We start from the raw sequence: 14,337 nt of genomic DNA on the forward strand, positions 1-14,337 counted from the left end.
AAACTAGTTTGATAGTGTAGACAGAGCTTAAGAGCACTATTATCGTGTCAATACAATGATGTTATAGACAGGCAGCCCAGAGACATTTGGTTAGATGAGCTAGGTACCAATATCTGATGATTTAACGGTGTTGGGGGTCACTTGAAGTCAATGAAAATGAGAGTCTGCCGGGTACCCCCTGTTGCAGACCGGGGGACTCCGAAAGGTGCTAAAAAATCGGCACTGTTTAGATGAGAGAAATACCACCACTTAATTTTACCACCATGAGATGCCCATTGGCATCCTTATACCGGTATCACAAACGACAAACAGACAGAGGGCCTAAAATGGGAATAACATAGATGAGTGAGGTACCACTCAAAATTAATGCCAAATGAACAAGTTGTGTTCATACAATGCTAAATGGATAACAACAGACTAATTGTCTGCTGCACCTTAAGTGCCAGACACCCTAAAGTTAGACTAGAGACCGCCTTCCCAGCTTAGATATTGTAGATATCACCAGCAACCAATGTTATATGATTTAGCACATTGTAAACAATACCAAATGACCTATTACAGACTATCTGTACACTGCCTTGGCCCTGGCAGACCCTCTAAAGTTCGACTAGAGACCCCATTTACCCATAGTCTACCTTAGATATTGTAGATACCATTAGCAGGAAAAAGAATTTAATTGAATAAAATTTAACTTTAGTCGAACTAACACAAAACAATTGAAAAGATATCCAATCAATGACAATAAAATGACCATTACGATTCTAAAGGGAAAAATAATGTAAGAGTTACACTTAAAACTTATATAAGCCAAATAATAAAAACTTTTCAACGTGTGATATGGTTGGAATGTACCTGAAACATATTTTACTGACTAAACGCTGTAGTTTTACAGAAATAACTTTAAATACCCTTTTTCTAGGGACAGTACAACATACTGAACTATTTATCTATAGCCTTCTGTACATACAATTTTAAGTTAAAAAAAACGATCTAACGGGAGATTTATGAATTATTCTGTAAATTTCTAATTTCTATAAACAGAACATCTCAAGTTCACTGTCAGAGTCATCGCTCCATTCCGGCCCAGAACTTATATCATCTTCGTTGGTTTCGCTAACGCTCACAGGTACATCTTCAAAAAGGTTTTCGGGTAATGCCATTCTGGAAACCAGTTTATTGTAAAAGTTATTTATTTAATCACAAACTTTGTTCAAAATAATGATTAATATACTCTTGTAATAAGCATTGGGCTAGATATGTAGTACTGTATCTATTAAAAAAGGTACTTAAACAAAATTAGTATAATCATTTATAATCAGCATTGGGCTACAGTACTTATTGAAAATATTAATATACTCTTCTAATTAAGAATTTGGCTACAACTACAGTTTTTTACTTACAAATTGTTAATGTACATTATATATATGACAAGACAATCAATAAATTGTCTAGTAACCAAAAACTTCATTTATCTCATATACTGTACTGTAATATTGTGGCAAACAGTACGTTGGGGAAACAAAAAACACTCTCCGTATGAGAATGACACAACACAGATCAGCTATCAAAGCTTTAAAGCTTGATCAACCTGTAGCCGAACATTTTAATTCAGCTGGTCACTCGATTGCAAATTTCAGAGTTATTGCAATAGACCACGATGTCAAATGGAGCGACAAAACTCGCAAAGACAGAAAACCACTGGGAATTACAACTTAAAACCACAAAACCTTTTGGACTTAACATTAGGAACATACTCCCAGATCGGTAAAATTATTCAATTGACTACCACAATTTAAGTTTCAATATTAACCACCATTTAAGCTGTTTTTTAGTCTCATTCCAAAAGTGTTTATATCTCTACTACCAAGCTACCTTCTTTGTTTTCTACTCTTATTCAGACTCCACCCTGGCCCCCCTTGTTATATTTCTTTTATTCCTGTCCACCCAGGCAGCACTTGCCAGCTTTATACTATGACGTTATCCAAATTCCTTCACTTGCACTGATGAAGGGCTAATGTTGCCCGAAAGCTCTGCTAACTTTTCTGGCTGTTTGCTTTATCGTTTTGATTTAGCTTTTCGCTTTTTATTTTTGTATCTCCATTGAGATCCAGCCACTGATACCTACAGCATTTTCATTTTTTTTTCAGTAATTTCCCTTTGGATTTATATATGAGAAAAAGAAAACACATTAGGCAATGAACATTAATTCGAAACCGCCCGGTGATATATTTAAATTTAATTAATTAATTTGAAAAGATAAAGATGAGGAAATCTGTGACAATGAGAAAAAGTCCCCCCAACCGAGACTCGAACTCGGGCCGCCTGCTTGAAATGCAGATGTCCTAACCATTAGACCACTGGGGCTTTCATGGTATTGTTCAAACTCGAGTGGATAGCGACTCTTTAACATTCCCGGCGTGGTACGGAGGAACAGCACTAGTCCTCAGTTGTACGCACGCGCACATGGGGGGGGGGGGATCTCTAGTCTAACTTTAGGGTGTCTGGCACTTGCGGTGCAGCAGACAATTAGTCTGTGTTATCCATTTACTTGTTCATTTGGCATTAATTTTGATGGTACCTCACTCATGTATGCTATCCCAATTTTAGGCCCTCCCTCGGGGAATCTGGCGGGCCTATTGCAGCAGACAAAAAGTCTGTCGTTTGTGATACTGGTATAAGGATGCCAATGGGCATCCCATGGTGGTAAACTTAGGTGATATCTCTCTCATCTAACCGGTGCCGATTTTTTAGCACCTTTCCGGGTCCCCCCGGTCTAGACGCAGCATGGGGTACCCAGCAGACTGCCATTTTCATTGACCTTACCAACTTGACTTCAACACACTTAAATCATCAGATATTGGTACCTAGCTCATCTAACCAAATCCCTCTGGGCTGCCGGTCTATTTGTTCTTTAATGATCACGACATAATTTCATTTGATTTTAATTAATATTTTTATCATAAAATAAACAGACATAAATGGTTATAGTTCTAGAATGAAATCAATTTCGCTTGTTTTATTCATCAATAAAATGTATGTTTATTTATTTGAGATCGTTACCATGCCTTATAGTATTTCAACATAATTATGCTCATAAGATGAACAAAGAAACTTCAAACTAGTAACATATTCAGAAGCAAATTAGGTAAATTATGACCTTATTGACGTTTTATAATAATCAATACATTGTTTGATATGTCATACTTGGTAGCCGGTCATCCTGTCTAGTGATGAAGAGTTTGACCACCAGTATTATAGGCCTACTACAAAAACAACATGATACATTGACCAGTTAATAATGCATATATTTTTTTATATTTTTTAACATTCTCGACGCTACACAGGGCAAGCAAACATTTATTATTGCTAGTAAACAATGACAGTACAATGAGTATATTTTGCTACTTTCATGTCTGTTTAAATTCAAAGTATGCAAAGTCTAGTACCAACATTACATATTCAACAATGTGTTTGTTATTGTATGTTCTATAATGATTTTAACGAAATGTTAAAATCTGCCCACAATCTACTTCATCAATTTAAACATAGCCAAAATAATGAAAATGTGTATCACATCAAAATCCATGAGGAGTCTTCTACATTGTATAATATACACTGTTATTCACTGTATGGTATTTATACTTCATTTTACGAAATAAGAAAGAATGAATAGTGCTGTTTAATAATATAACATGGTTAGAATAATAGCTACTAAATAGGCATACAGATCCGTTGTATTTATTCTCGTATACTGTATTTTACAGTAATTTTAAACATTTTCTTTTATAAGGTAATGATGTTCTCTCATCATTAAATATGAGTTTTTCAACGTTGTTAAACATTTTTGCATTTCTGCTATATTCTACAATATTTCTGCTAACCATCCAAGCATCTGACAATGATGTGTTACTTGAATTTAAACCTCGTGAAAATGAAGATCTGTACCATATCAGAATCCATAGTACAACAGGAGATATCTACATAGGGGCCTACAACTCACTGTACAGACTGTCAGAAGATTTTACTATTATTTATAGTATTTCAACATGTTCATCAGGTGATTGCAATAATATTAATAAAATATTAGAAATTGATTATGATCATGATAGATTGATCACGTGTGGAGGGGGTAACAATGGAAGATGTGAAGGAAGGTCTCTTGTGGATTTAACTTTAGATGGAAGTGATGTATTTGATGGAATAGTAAGTGAACTGTCAGCAGTTGGAATCATTGCACCTGGAGTGTTGGGTGATGGTACTGATGATAGAGATGATGTTTTTAAACAAAATTTGTTATATGTTTCATCTGGACATACATCATTGGATCCCGTAGAATATTCTTACAATTATGTTTATTCTAGAAGACGTCTTGATAATGAACGGCTATTTCAAATTTCTAACTCTGTATTCAATGCTATCTCACCATCCTATAATAACCTTATTCAATTCAAAACAGCATTTACTTATAAAGGATACACTCACTTTGCTGCATTTAGACCTGATGATACTGATTACTTTCATTCTCGACTGAGTCGTGTTTGTCAAGACAACTCATTCTTCACATTTTCCGAGGTCTACATTCGTTGTGTAGTTAATCATGTAGATTACAACTTGATACAAGGCATGTCTATGGGTCCTGTAGGATCTGAATTGGCTACCTCACTACTACAAGCTGGAGATAATGTATTGTATGGAGTATTTGCTAAAGGTGATGGAAGTGGAGTTGCAACTGGACAATCTGCAGTGTGTATTTACAAGTGGAATGACATAGAAGATGCATTCTTCAAAGCTTTAAATGGATGTATAAACGTTAATAATGATGTTCATACTCTAGACTATGCTGAGGATGCTGATTGTCCACAGGTATGCATTGTATTCTTTTTGTCTTCATAACCAATCAGTCATACTAAAGTGAAGCATGTACATAGTTGTTTTCACAAGAAGAACATTTCTTTATTGCATGTTTAATATAGGTTACATCTGCATTGGTATTACCTGTTTGTTGTAATTATAATTTCATTATAATAGCATATAAATATCTGAATAACGATGAAGAAGTTTCTATATTGAATGATACTGTACCTCAAAAATATTAAATTAAAAAAATATACAATGCTGCACACTAAACAGCTTCATTCTTTTCTTATAGAATATTAATAATAAACTAAAACATTTTAATATTTTGAAAATCAATCAAAAGCATTTTTAAATGGGTCTATTAATCATAAATTAGACCCTTAAAAGGTCCCTTACAACATCTTTAATTAATTTTATATAAAGAATTAACAATAAAAGCGTTTTATAAATATCATACTTAGGCTATATGCCTATTTCTATTGATGTATGTGTGATGACATGTTATAACAAATACTGCCTAAAATGGAAAACAATACAAACAAAACATGTGTATGACTTTTAAAATTTGACAATACAAAAAAACATATTTGGTATCTTGGGCTTAGATCAACACGAGACATTGCTCAGTTTGTAGATTTATACTACCAAGCGTGATTAATAAAACGAACGTCTTCGACACTAAGAGGTCCGCCGAACTTAGTTTAAATCTATATAAAAGTACATCGTAAGTGTATGGTGTAAAATTCATCAACAATTAAATTGAGTTTTTTACAAAAAAAAAGAAAACAACAAGCACTTCATTGTTATTCTTATTTGACCAATATTTATTTTGGCTTCCATTATATTGGAAATGAAAATACTGATATTTGTTTGGTGGTGTTTGGAATGCGATAAGCACTATCGTCAATGGAGAGATCATATAACTCAAGATTTGTATGCCTGTGGTATAGAGAACATGTCAGTAGTTATTTTCGTGTAACATGCAAAGGTGAGCAAAATCATATAGTAATCCAGCTATGACACAGATACATCGGACGATGAAGGCAATGACCAGTGCGCCTGTCTGATACCATCAGATATTGACGTTGGATTTTACATGTCATTACATCCGCTTCATTATAATTTCAACGCTCACTGTATTTTTTTTCGGAAATATTTTAAAGCCTATAGTATCAATTTTTGTTAAATTTTGAATGCAGTGTTTTTGTCACAAAACATGGAAATTGTAAAAAATCTCTTTGAGTTACCGTCAGAACATAACATTAGGCCTATATCATATTAGAGTTTTTCGAAGCCATAAAGAATAAGGATAGCATTCATTTTTTTTTTATAAGCAATTGAGTTTGGTTCCCTACACCTCATGTCTGTCTAATTTCAGGAACTGTCAATTTTAGCATCCTACTACAAAAATGATTTATCTAAAATATTCAACGTGTTTCTGGTATGTTCTTTGAAATGTCTGTCAACATTTTCGACATCTGCAGACGATGTGCTTCTTCAGTTTAAACCTAATAAAAAGAAGATCTGTATCATATTCGAATTCACAATACATACAACAGAAGGAGGGCTCGTGCTGAGCCTAAGCTCAAGTGAGGTTCTTGTAATAGTCCGGTATCGGATAGTGATAGGGCTATCTGTTGGATACAAAGAAACTATTTATTGTGTTGCTGTCTTATAACAATGCCGTAAAGAAAAGAGAAATGATAGGCCTAATATATAAGTGTGATAACGATAATAAAAATAAAAGTGTATCGTAATAAATTCCCCTATCTTTGATATCTTTCATTATAGTCTCGTATGCCCATTTGGGAGGAAGGAGAGACGATGGCGTTCAGTGGATCCCCCCGGTCACTTGTATATAAACCAAACGGGGGGGGGGGGGGGTGCAGCAGCCACTTCAAGACATGAGGCACTACCTGTTTTACTGAAAAATACTACGGACTTGAACTATAAGTCCAGGAGTATTAGACAAAAAAGGGCCAAAGGTAGAAATAAATATGCTAAAGCTGAATTTTTCAGGATAGGTCCCCAATGTTGTCTGGAACAACATACTAAAAGTCCCCGGGTTTCCCCGTTGTGCTTCAACCTGATTGGGCCATTTTTCAAAATGGCGGCCATCTTAACATTATTTACCATATTTTGACAAACAGTAGGTGTAAGTAAACAATTTTGGTGTCAAAATACTCAGAAGACCAATATTTATATTCACTGTAATGGAGAAGTTTTTAAAAAAATGGACTTTGACCATAAATTTGGATTATCTCAATATCTCATCAACGACTGGCCGTAGAGAGTTCAAAATTGTCCCAAATTATTCAGAATGCCCAACTTTCTATTCACTCTAATGAAAGTAAAATACTAAATTCCTTTAGAAACCTTCTGTTCTGACCTTTGAACTATTGACCTAAGCATATTTTAATTTTATAGACATCTTAGTGATCGATAGGAGTACATAAGTGAAATTGGTGTCAAAATACTCAGAAGACCAATATTTATATTCACTGTAATGGAGAAGTTTTTAAAAAAATGACCGGAAATGCATGTTTTGAACTTTGACCCTAAATTTGGATTATCTCAATATCTCATCAACAACTGGCCGTAGAGACTTCAAAGTTGTCCCAAATTATTCGGAATGCCCAACTTTCTATCTACTTTAATGAAAGAAAAATACCAAAAACCTTTAGAAACCTTCTATTTTGACCTTTGAACCCTTGATCTGGTCATATTTTATAGAATAGAAAGTTGGGCATTCTGAATAATTTGGGACAACTTTGAAGTCTCTACGGCCAGTTGTTGATGAGATATTGAGATAATCCAAATTTAGGGTCAAATATCAAAACAGGCATTTCTGACCATTTTTTGTTAAACTTTTTCATTACAGTGAATATAAATATCTATAAAACTCTAGAACTAAGAAGTTAAAAAGAAAACTTCTTGCATCCGAGTTTCAAAACAAACTCAGGATTATTGGCAATGATTGCCGTAAGCAATCAACGGTAATGGCCTGAAAGGGACATCACAAATTTGGTCTACCTGCAGACTTAGTCATTTCAACAAAAATGACTCTACCTTCGGATGACTTCAGGGCTTTTAGGAAACCCTGCAGAAGGTTCGTTGGGACTTATAACAAGAATCAGGGCAACACCTCTGATTCAGTTGTTAAAAATAATTGTCGACTTTCTAAAGGAGAGAAAAAACGTCTTTCCCGAGGACCCCAAACCAAGGCAGGTCGGCGCACAACAACTATCTTTTGATATAGAGTCTTTTTCCAGAAGATTACGATTACGTGAATATTTTGCTGATTTAGACAGCAGCACGATGCAAAACGAAGGCAACATTACCAAATTTAAACCAAATAGTTCCTGGAATCCACCTAAAAATCGTTGTCCAGCTTTAGAAACATTTATCCAGGCTATTGAGGAGGATGTACAAAACTACGTCCCGAGTCCAGATAAACGTGACATTCTCCCAAAACAAGAGAGGCAGGCCAGTTGCGTCAGCGTAATGATATCATCATTAAACCCGCTGATAAAGGTTCTGCCATTGTTGCTATGGACATCAAATTTTATGAAAAGGAATCCTTAAGACAGCCAAACAATCCTCTTCATTATATATCGTAAACGGACCCCTCCCCCCCCCCCGGAAATTGCGGATAAGGTGGCCAAATCTGTTTCTGTGATGGTAAAAAAACACTCTATCGATCCTAAGATTGGACTTCATTTGGAACAGGTCAATCCAGTTCCAGGCAGATTTTATTTCCTACCTAAAATCCACAAAGCAGGCAATCCTGGTAGACCCATTATTTCGGGCAATGGCACTGCTACAGAGGAAATTTCTGAATATGGGGATGATTTACTTAGACCATATGTGACTAATCTCCCTTCATACATTCAGAACTCCACGGGCTTTATCCGCAAAATTAACCAAATTTCTGACTACATTAGATGTTTCATCGTTGTATACGAATATCCCTCACAAAGAAGGAGCTGACGCATGTATTTTAAATTACAAGCAAATTACAGGCAAAACGCCTACTAAAGCTCATTTATGAGAACAGGTCATGTTGATTTTAACAACAACAATTTTATTTACCTTCAAATTCATGGCACAGCGATGGGCACAAATGGCCTCATCTTTTGCAAATTTATTTATGGGACAATTTGAGGCCAAATGTCTGTCCCTCCAACCTAATAAACCACTTTTTTTGGTTTTATTTATTTATTCAAGATCCAACAGTGTAAAGAAAAAACAGGATCGCCATAAATAAAATATATATAGATACATTGACGACATCTGCATGATCTGGACCCATGGTGAAGTTAATTTGTAATTTTTTCTTCTCAATATTAATTCAGCCCACCCAACTATCAAATTTACAGCTACCAAATCCACTAGTAGCGTTGATTTTTTTATCCGTAAACCTGCGGATAAAAATATGTACCTGCTCTCTAGCAGTTGTCATCCCCAACACTGTACTAAAAACATACCGAACAGTAAAGCATTACGTGTCAGACGCATCTGTTCTTCAGATTTAGATTTTCAGAATCGTACCGAAGAACTAACCGGACATCTCCGGAATAGAAATTACAAGAAGGAATGCATCAAAACTGCTATAAAGAAAGCAAAAAATATTCCTCGATGTCAAACACTGACGTACAAACTACGTCAGCCAAATTCGACTGGTGCCATTGGTCACAACCTATCGCCCTAGGTTGCCTCCATTACGGGCTATTAATTTATTGAGAAACATATGCTCATTCTAAAGTCCACAGAACCTCCCAGAACTGTTTTTCCGGAACCACCCATTATTGCATTTCGTAGACCTCCCAACCTTCGTGATATATTAGTCAGATCCTAATTTAATTGTGAAATCTCATATTCTAATGAAACAGTTCATTGATTTTAAGTTATGTTTACACTATCAAACTAGTTTGACAAAATAAAAAGTCACCTTTGAGGCAAATCTTGCAAAACTTGTTCATTGGTTGGTTCTAATGAAAAATTTAAGAGTAACCAAACTGGCCGCATTATTCGGATAAGACAATCAATTAATATCGTTTAACCAAAAACGTCATTTATCTCATATACTGTAATATTTGTGGAAAACAGTACGTCGGAGAAAAAAAAAATTTACCCGAGTCTGTACTTGTTATATATATTTGGCTTATATACGTTTTAAGTGAAACTCTTAAACTATTTTTCCTTTTAGAATGGTAATGATCATTTTATCGTCATTGATGTGATATATTTTTTGTTTTGTGTTAGTTAAACTTTATTAAATTAAACATGTTGTTTTAGGTGTTTTTTTTGCTGCTGGTGGTATCTACAATATCTAAGCTACGCCATACTTGGGGTAAATGGGGTCTCTAATCGAACTTTAGAGGGGTCTGCCAGGGCCAAGGCAGTGTACTAGTCTGTAATAGGTCATTTGGTATTGCTTACAATGTGCTAAATTATGTAACATTGGTTGCTGGTGGTATCTATAATATCTAAGCTGGGCTAGTGGGGGAAAGGAGAGTAGTCTAACTTCGCAGGTGTCTGCGATGCAGCAGACAATTAGTCTGTTGTCATCCATTTAGTATTGTATGAACACAACTTGTTCATTTGGCATTAATTTTGAGTGGTACCTCACTCATCTATGCTAACCCCATTTTAGGCCCTCCCTGGGGGAGAAGGGGGGGGGGGGGTCTGGCGGGCCTTTTACAGCAGACAAAAGTCTGTCATTTGTGATACTGTTATAAGGATGCCAATGGGCATCCCATGGTGGTAAAATTAGGTGCTATCTCTCTCATCTAACCGGGGCCGATTTTTTAGCACGTTTTGGGCCCCCCCCCCCCAGTCTAGACGCAGCAGGGTGTACCCGGCAGACTCCCATTTTCATTGACTTCAAGTGACCCACAACACACTTAAATAGTCAGATATTGGTACCTAGCTCATCTAACCAAATGTCTCTGGGCTGCCGGTCTAATAAGGCAGTCGGCAATGTCCGAGTTAAGGGGATGACTAAAATCATTCCATATCACTCTAAACAAATTGCGCAACCATTCATGATAGACCCAGTCCACCACAGGTAATTCACATCCAACCATCCTCCCTGCCCTCCTCACCAACCTGTCTATTCTATCCCTATATCCCCTACCAACATTCCAAACCTCAACCCAACAGACAATATCCCCAAACAGAACTAATCACTGACAAATAAAACATACGAAGGATGTGGCTATCAACATTAAATGAGCGTAGTTTACGTAGGCAGTACATGCGTGAATTTAGTTTCTTTATAATTTAATTTATGTGTTCCTCCCAGGACAGATATTCAGCAAAAACCACCCACAGATACTTAAAACTAGATACCCTCTCTACTTTAGTATTCTTTATAAGCACGTATTTAGCCTCGACCCTCTTTTCAGTCCGGAAATCTATCACCATATCTTTGGTTTTTGAGACTTTCAATTCCAAATAATTTAAATCACAATATTCTACAAATCGTTTAATTTCTGAAATATACTGAGAATCATCATACCCCCTGATTAACCAATGAGAGCAGTGTCGTCAGCGAATTTAATAGCAGGACAGGAGGTTTGGTCATTAGATCTAAAGTCAGCGGTATAGACTGAAAATAGAAATGGAGCTAACACCGTACCCTGGGGTGCGCCTGTGTTTGTAAAAATTAAATCCGAGATGGCTCCTGTACTTAACTTAACATATTGACTACGATTTACTAAAAAATTATATATAAAGAATATTAGTGAGTGCGGGAGTTCCATATTAAACAATTTATTAATTAGGAGAGGTTGGATAGTGTTGAAGGCGGAGCTAAAGTCATAATATATGATTCTCACAGAGTGAACGAATTTAGCTACGCTTTCAAGATGAGAGTATAATATCTTTTCGAGTTTAAGCAATATATAGCATCTTCAGTATTTCGTGAACTTCTGTACGCGAATTGCAGCGAGTCTAAATATTGGGAGATTAACGGCTTTAACTTATTGAGGACAATCCTTTCACACACTTTCATAACAACAGAGGTTAAAGCAATTGGTCATACATTTGACACTATTATTTTTCGGGACAGGGACGATACATTTTTTCCAAATGTTGGGCAGTAAATGATTTAAGAAACAAACATTAAAAATGGTATTAAAAATTCCAGCTAACTGTGAGGAACATGTTTTAATAACTTTTGATAAGATAAAGTCCGGGCCAGTTGCTTTAGAAGCTTTCTGGCGGGAAACATATCTCCTCACTTCAGCTACATCAGTTTGGAACTCGTATGCACAGGCGTCGTGATTTGATAGTAGGGTGTCCTTGATAACCTTCTGTTCAGATGCAAAATCATATTTGTCAAACCTGTTGTAGAAGTTGTTAAGTTTATTTGCGTATTGTCCATTCATATTACTATTTGTTACTTCCCGGCATTGATACGCTTGAATAACCTCTTATTTGTCGCATGCCTTTCCAAACTTTGTTTACGTCGTTATCACCGAGATTTTTTTCAATTTTCTTCTTATATATACGTTTCTGTTCCTTTATTTCACGTTTAAGTTCATGTTGGATGATTTTAAGTTGATCTTTGTCACCGCTTTTGAACTCGATTTTTTCCTATTGATGATTGCTTTAACACTCGGAGTGATCCATGGCTTGTTATTGCTGTATAACTTAATTTCTTTGGACGGTATCGCGATATCTGTGCAGAAACCAATATATGAACTCACGGATTCTGTCAATTCATTTATATCTGACGATTTTTCAGTAAAAACAGACCAGTTGGTGGCGTCAAGTTTAATCGATCAATATTTTCCGGTGACCAACATTTCACTACTATCTTCCTCTGTTTCTGTCTTTGTACAAGGGGCTTATATTTCGGAGAACTAAGTTTGTGATCCTCCTAAGTTCGGTAGTTTCGTCGACGAGTACGCGTTTTTCACATTGGAATAACAGATATCCAATGTGGCTGCATCCCGGGTGCGATTTTTTTTTTCGTACATAAGTTGGGGACCCCCTCATGAAACGTCACAAAATAAACATGAATAATTCATCAGCTAAATTTTCTTGTTCCGTGTGCACCCAAGCGTATAGCGAAGTGATTACAGTTTACACAAGTGCGGTACGATTCTAGGCCTATCTCCGCTGTGGTTGCCGCGTGCGATTATTTCATAATAGAATAGCGGCGTTTTGTGTGGATTGTCGAAATAATCAGCCTTTAGTTTATGGTGTTTTTAATATAATTTATTACTAAAGAATTACGTGTTAAAATTATAGTTTCTAATGATACTATTAGGCCTAATTACTAGTCTCTAAACCCATGTCTATTCTAGTAGTAGCTGTGTTGGTGTGTGTGACGTGTGTGTTAGTTAGGTATGACACAGTCCGAGTAATAAGTCAGCAAAATTAAACAATAAACATTACACAAAAATACATTTTTTATTCTCGTGGGTCTAATCTTCCCATCTCATGTGTTCATATACGCGCATTTTTAAAGTTCCTTTGAGTACATGCATATTGTTTGATAATTGATAGCAGAATTAAAAAATTACAGTGCACAAATTATACACATTCTTTATTCTTGTGGGTCTAAGCTTTCTTTGGGCTATGTCCAATTACTACTTAGTTTAATGTCTTGCCTAGGTGTCGATTAGCCTCAACACATTTTGCATAGTGGACGTGTGTGTGAAGAAGAGGTGCGCGAAGGCAATCACGTGAATTGACCTAGAATCCTAGGCCTCAATCAATCAATCAATCAATCAAAGTAACATTTATTTCTCTTGTCTTTCATAGAAAATAAAAATTAACAGTAAAAATTTTTAAAATAAGAGGGGCAACATTCCTAAAAAGCAAAGCTTGTATAAGGCAGCCCATAGAAAATGAAAAAAAAAAAACAGGACAACACGGGAACCGGAAACAGGACAAAAACAGTAATGAAGACTTTTAGATTCAGGGTACCGAAAAGACTAAATATCAAAACTACAATGAGTGAAAGGATAATTAAACATAACTAGATAAGAGGTGCCGTTTCAATTTAAAAGGAAAACTCTTCTTAGACAAAGCACTTTTTATATTAACTGGTACGTTATCCCAAAGTTTAGGACCAGTGAACTTAATGCTATGTTTAAAAGAAGTAGTTTTAAAAAAAGGAATACGTATTTGATTTGCGCTTCGAGTACTGTGGTTATGAAAATTAAGATTGAAACTAAATAAATCATTAAAGTGTGATGGCAGGATCGAGTTTAGCCATGAATAGAGGAAAACACTTTGTTGAAGATGGTTAATATCCTGAATTTTAAGAAGACCAAATGAAGAAAATAAAGGATTGGAATGGGATAAAGGAGAGCATTTGCTATGTATCTTACGGTTTTCTTTTGGATCAATAACAGTTTGTTTAAGTAGAAAGAATCGTATCGCGGTTGTTGTGTAATCAGATCACTTCTTGTTGCTATACGCTTGGGTGCACACGGAACAACAAATTTAACTGATGAATTA

The 14,337-nt window shown here is 35.7% G+C and overlaps 1 protein-coding gene and 1 non-coding gene across 2 annotated transcripts in view; one reads left to right on the forward strand and one right to left on the reverse strand.

The window, feature by feature from the left end:
- The window catches only part of LOC140058184 (plexin-B-like), a 161,059-nt gene that overhangs the window by 117,348 nt on the left and 29,374 nt on the right, over positions 1–14,337 (forward strand). The window lies entirely within an intron of this gene.
- On the reverse strand, positions 2,293–2,364 carry Trnae-uuc (transfer RNA glutamic acid (anticodon UUC)). Its single transcript has one exon. It is a non-coding gene; the product is annotated as a tRNA-Glu (tRNA).

This window comes from Antedon mediterranea, chromosome 9, assembly GCF_964355755.1.
Source record: "Antedon mediterranea chromosome 9, ecAntMedi1.1, whole genome shotgun sequence".
Lineage (NCBI taxonomy): Eukaryota > Metazoa > Echinodermata > Crinoidea > Comatulida > Antedonidae > Antedon > Antedon mediterranea.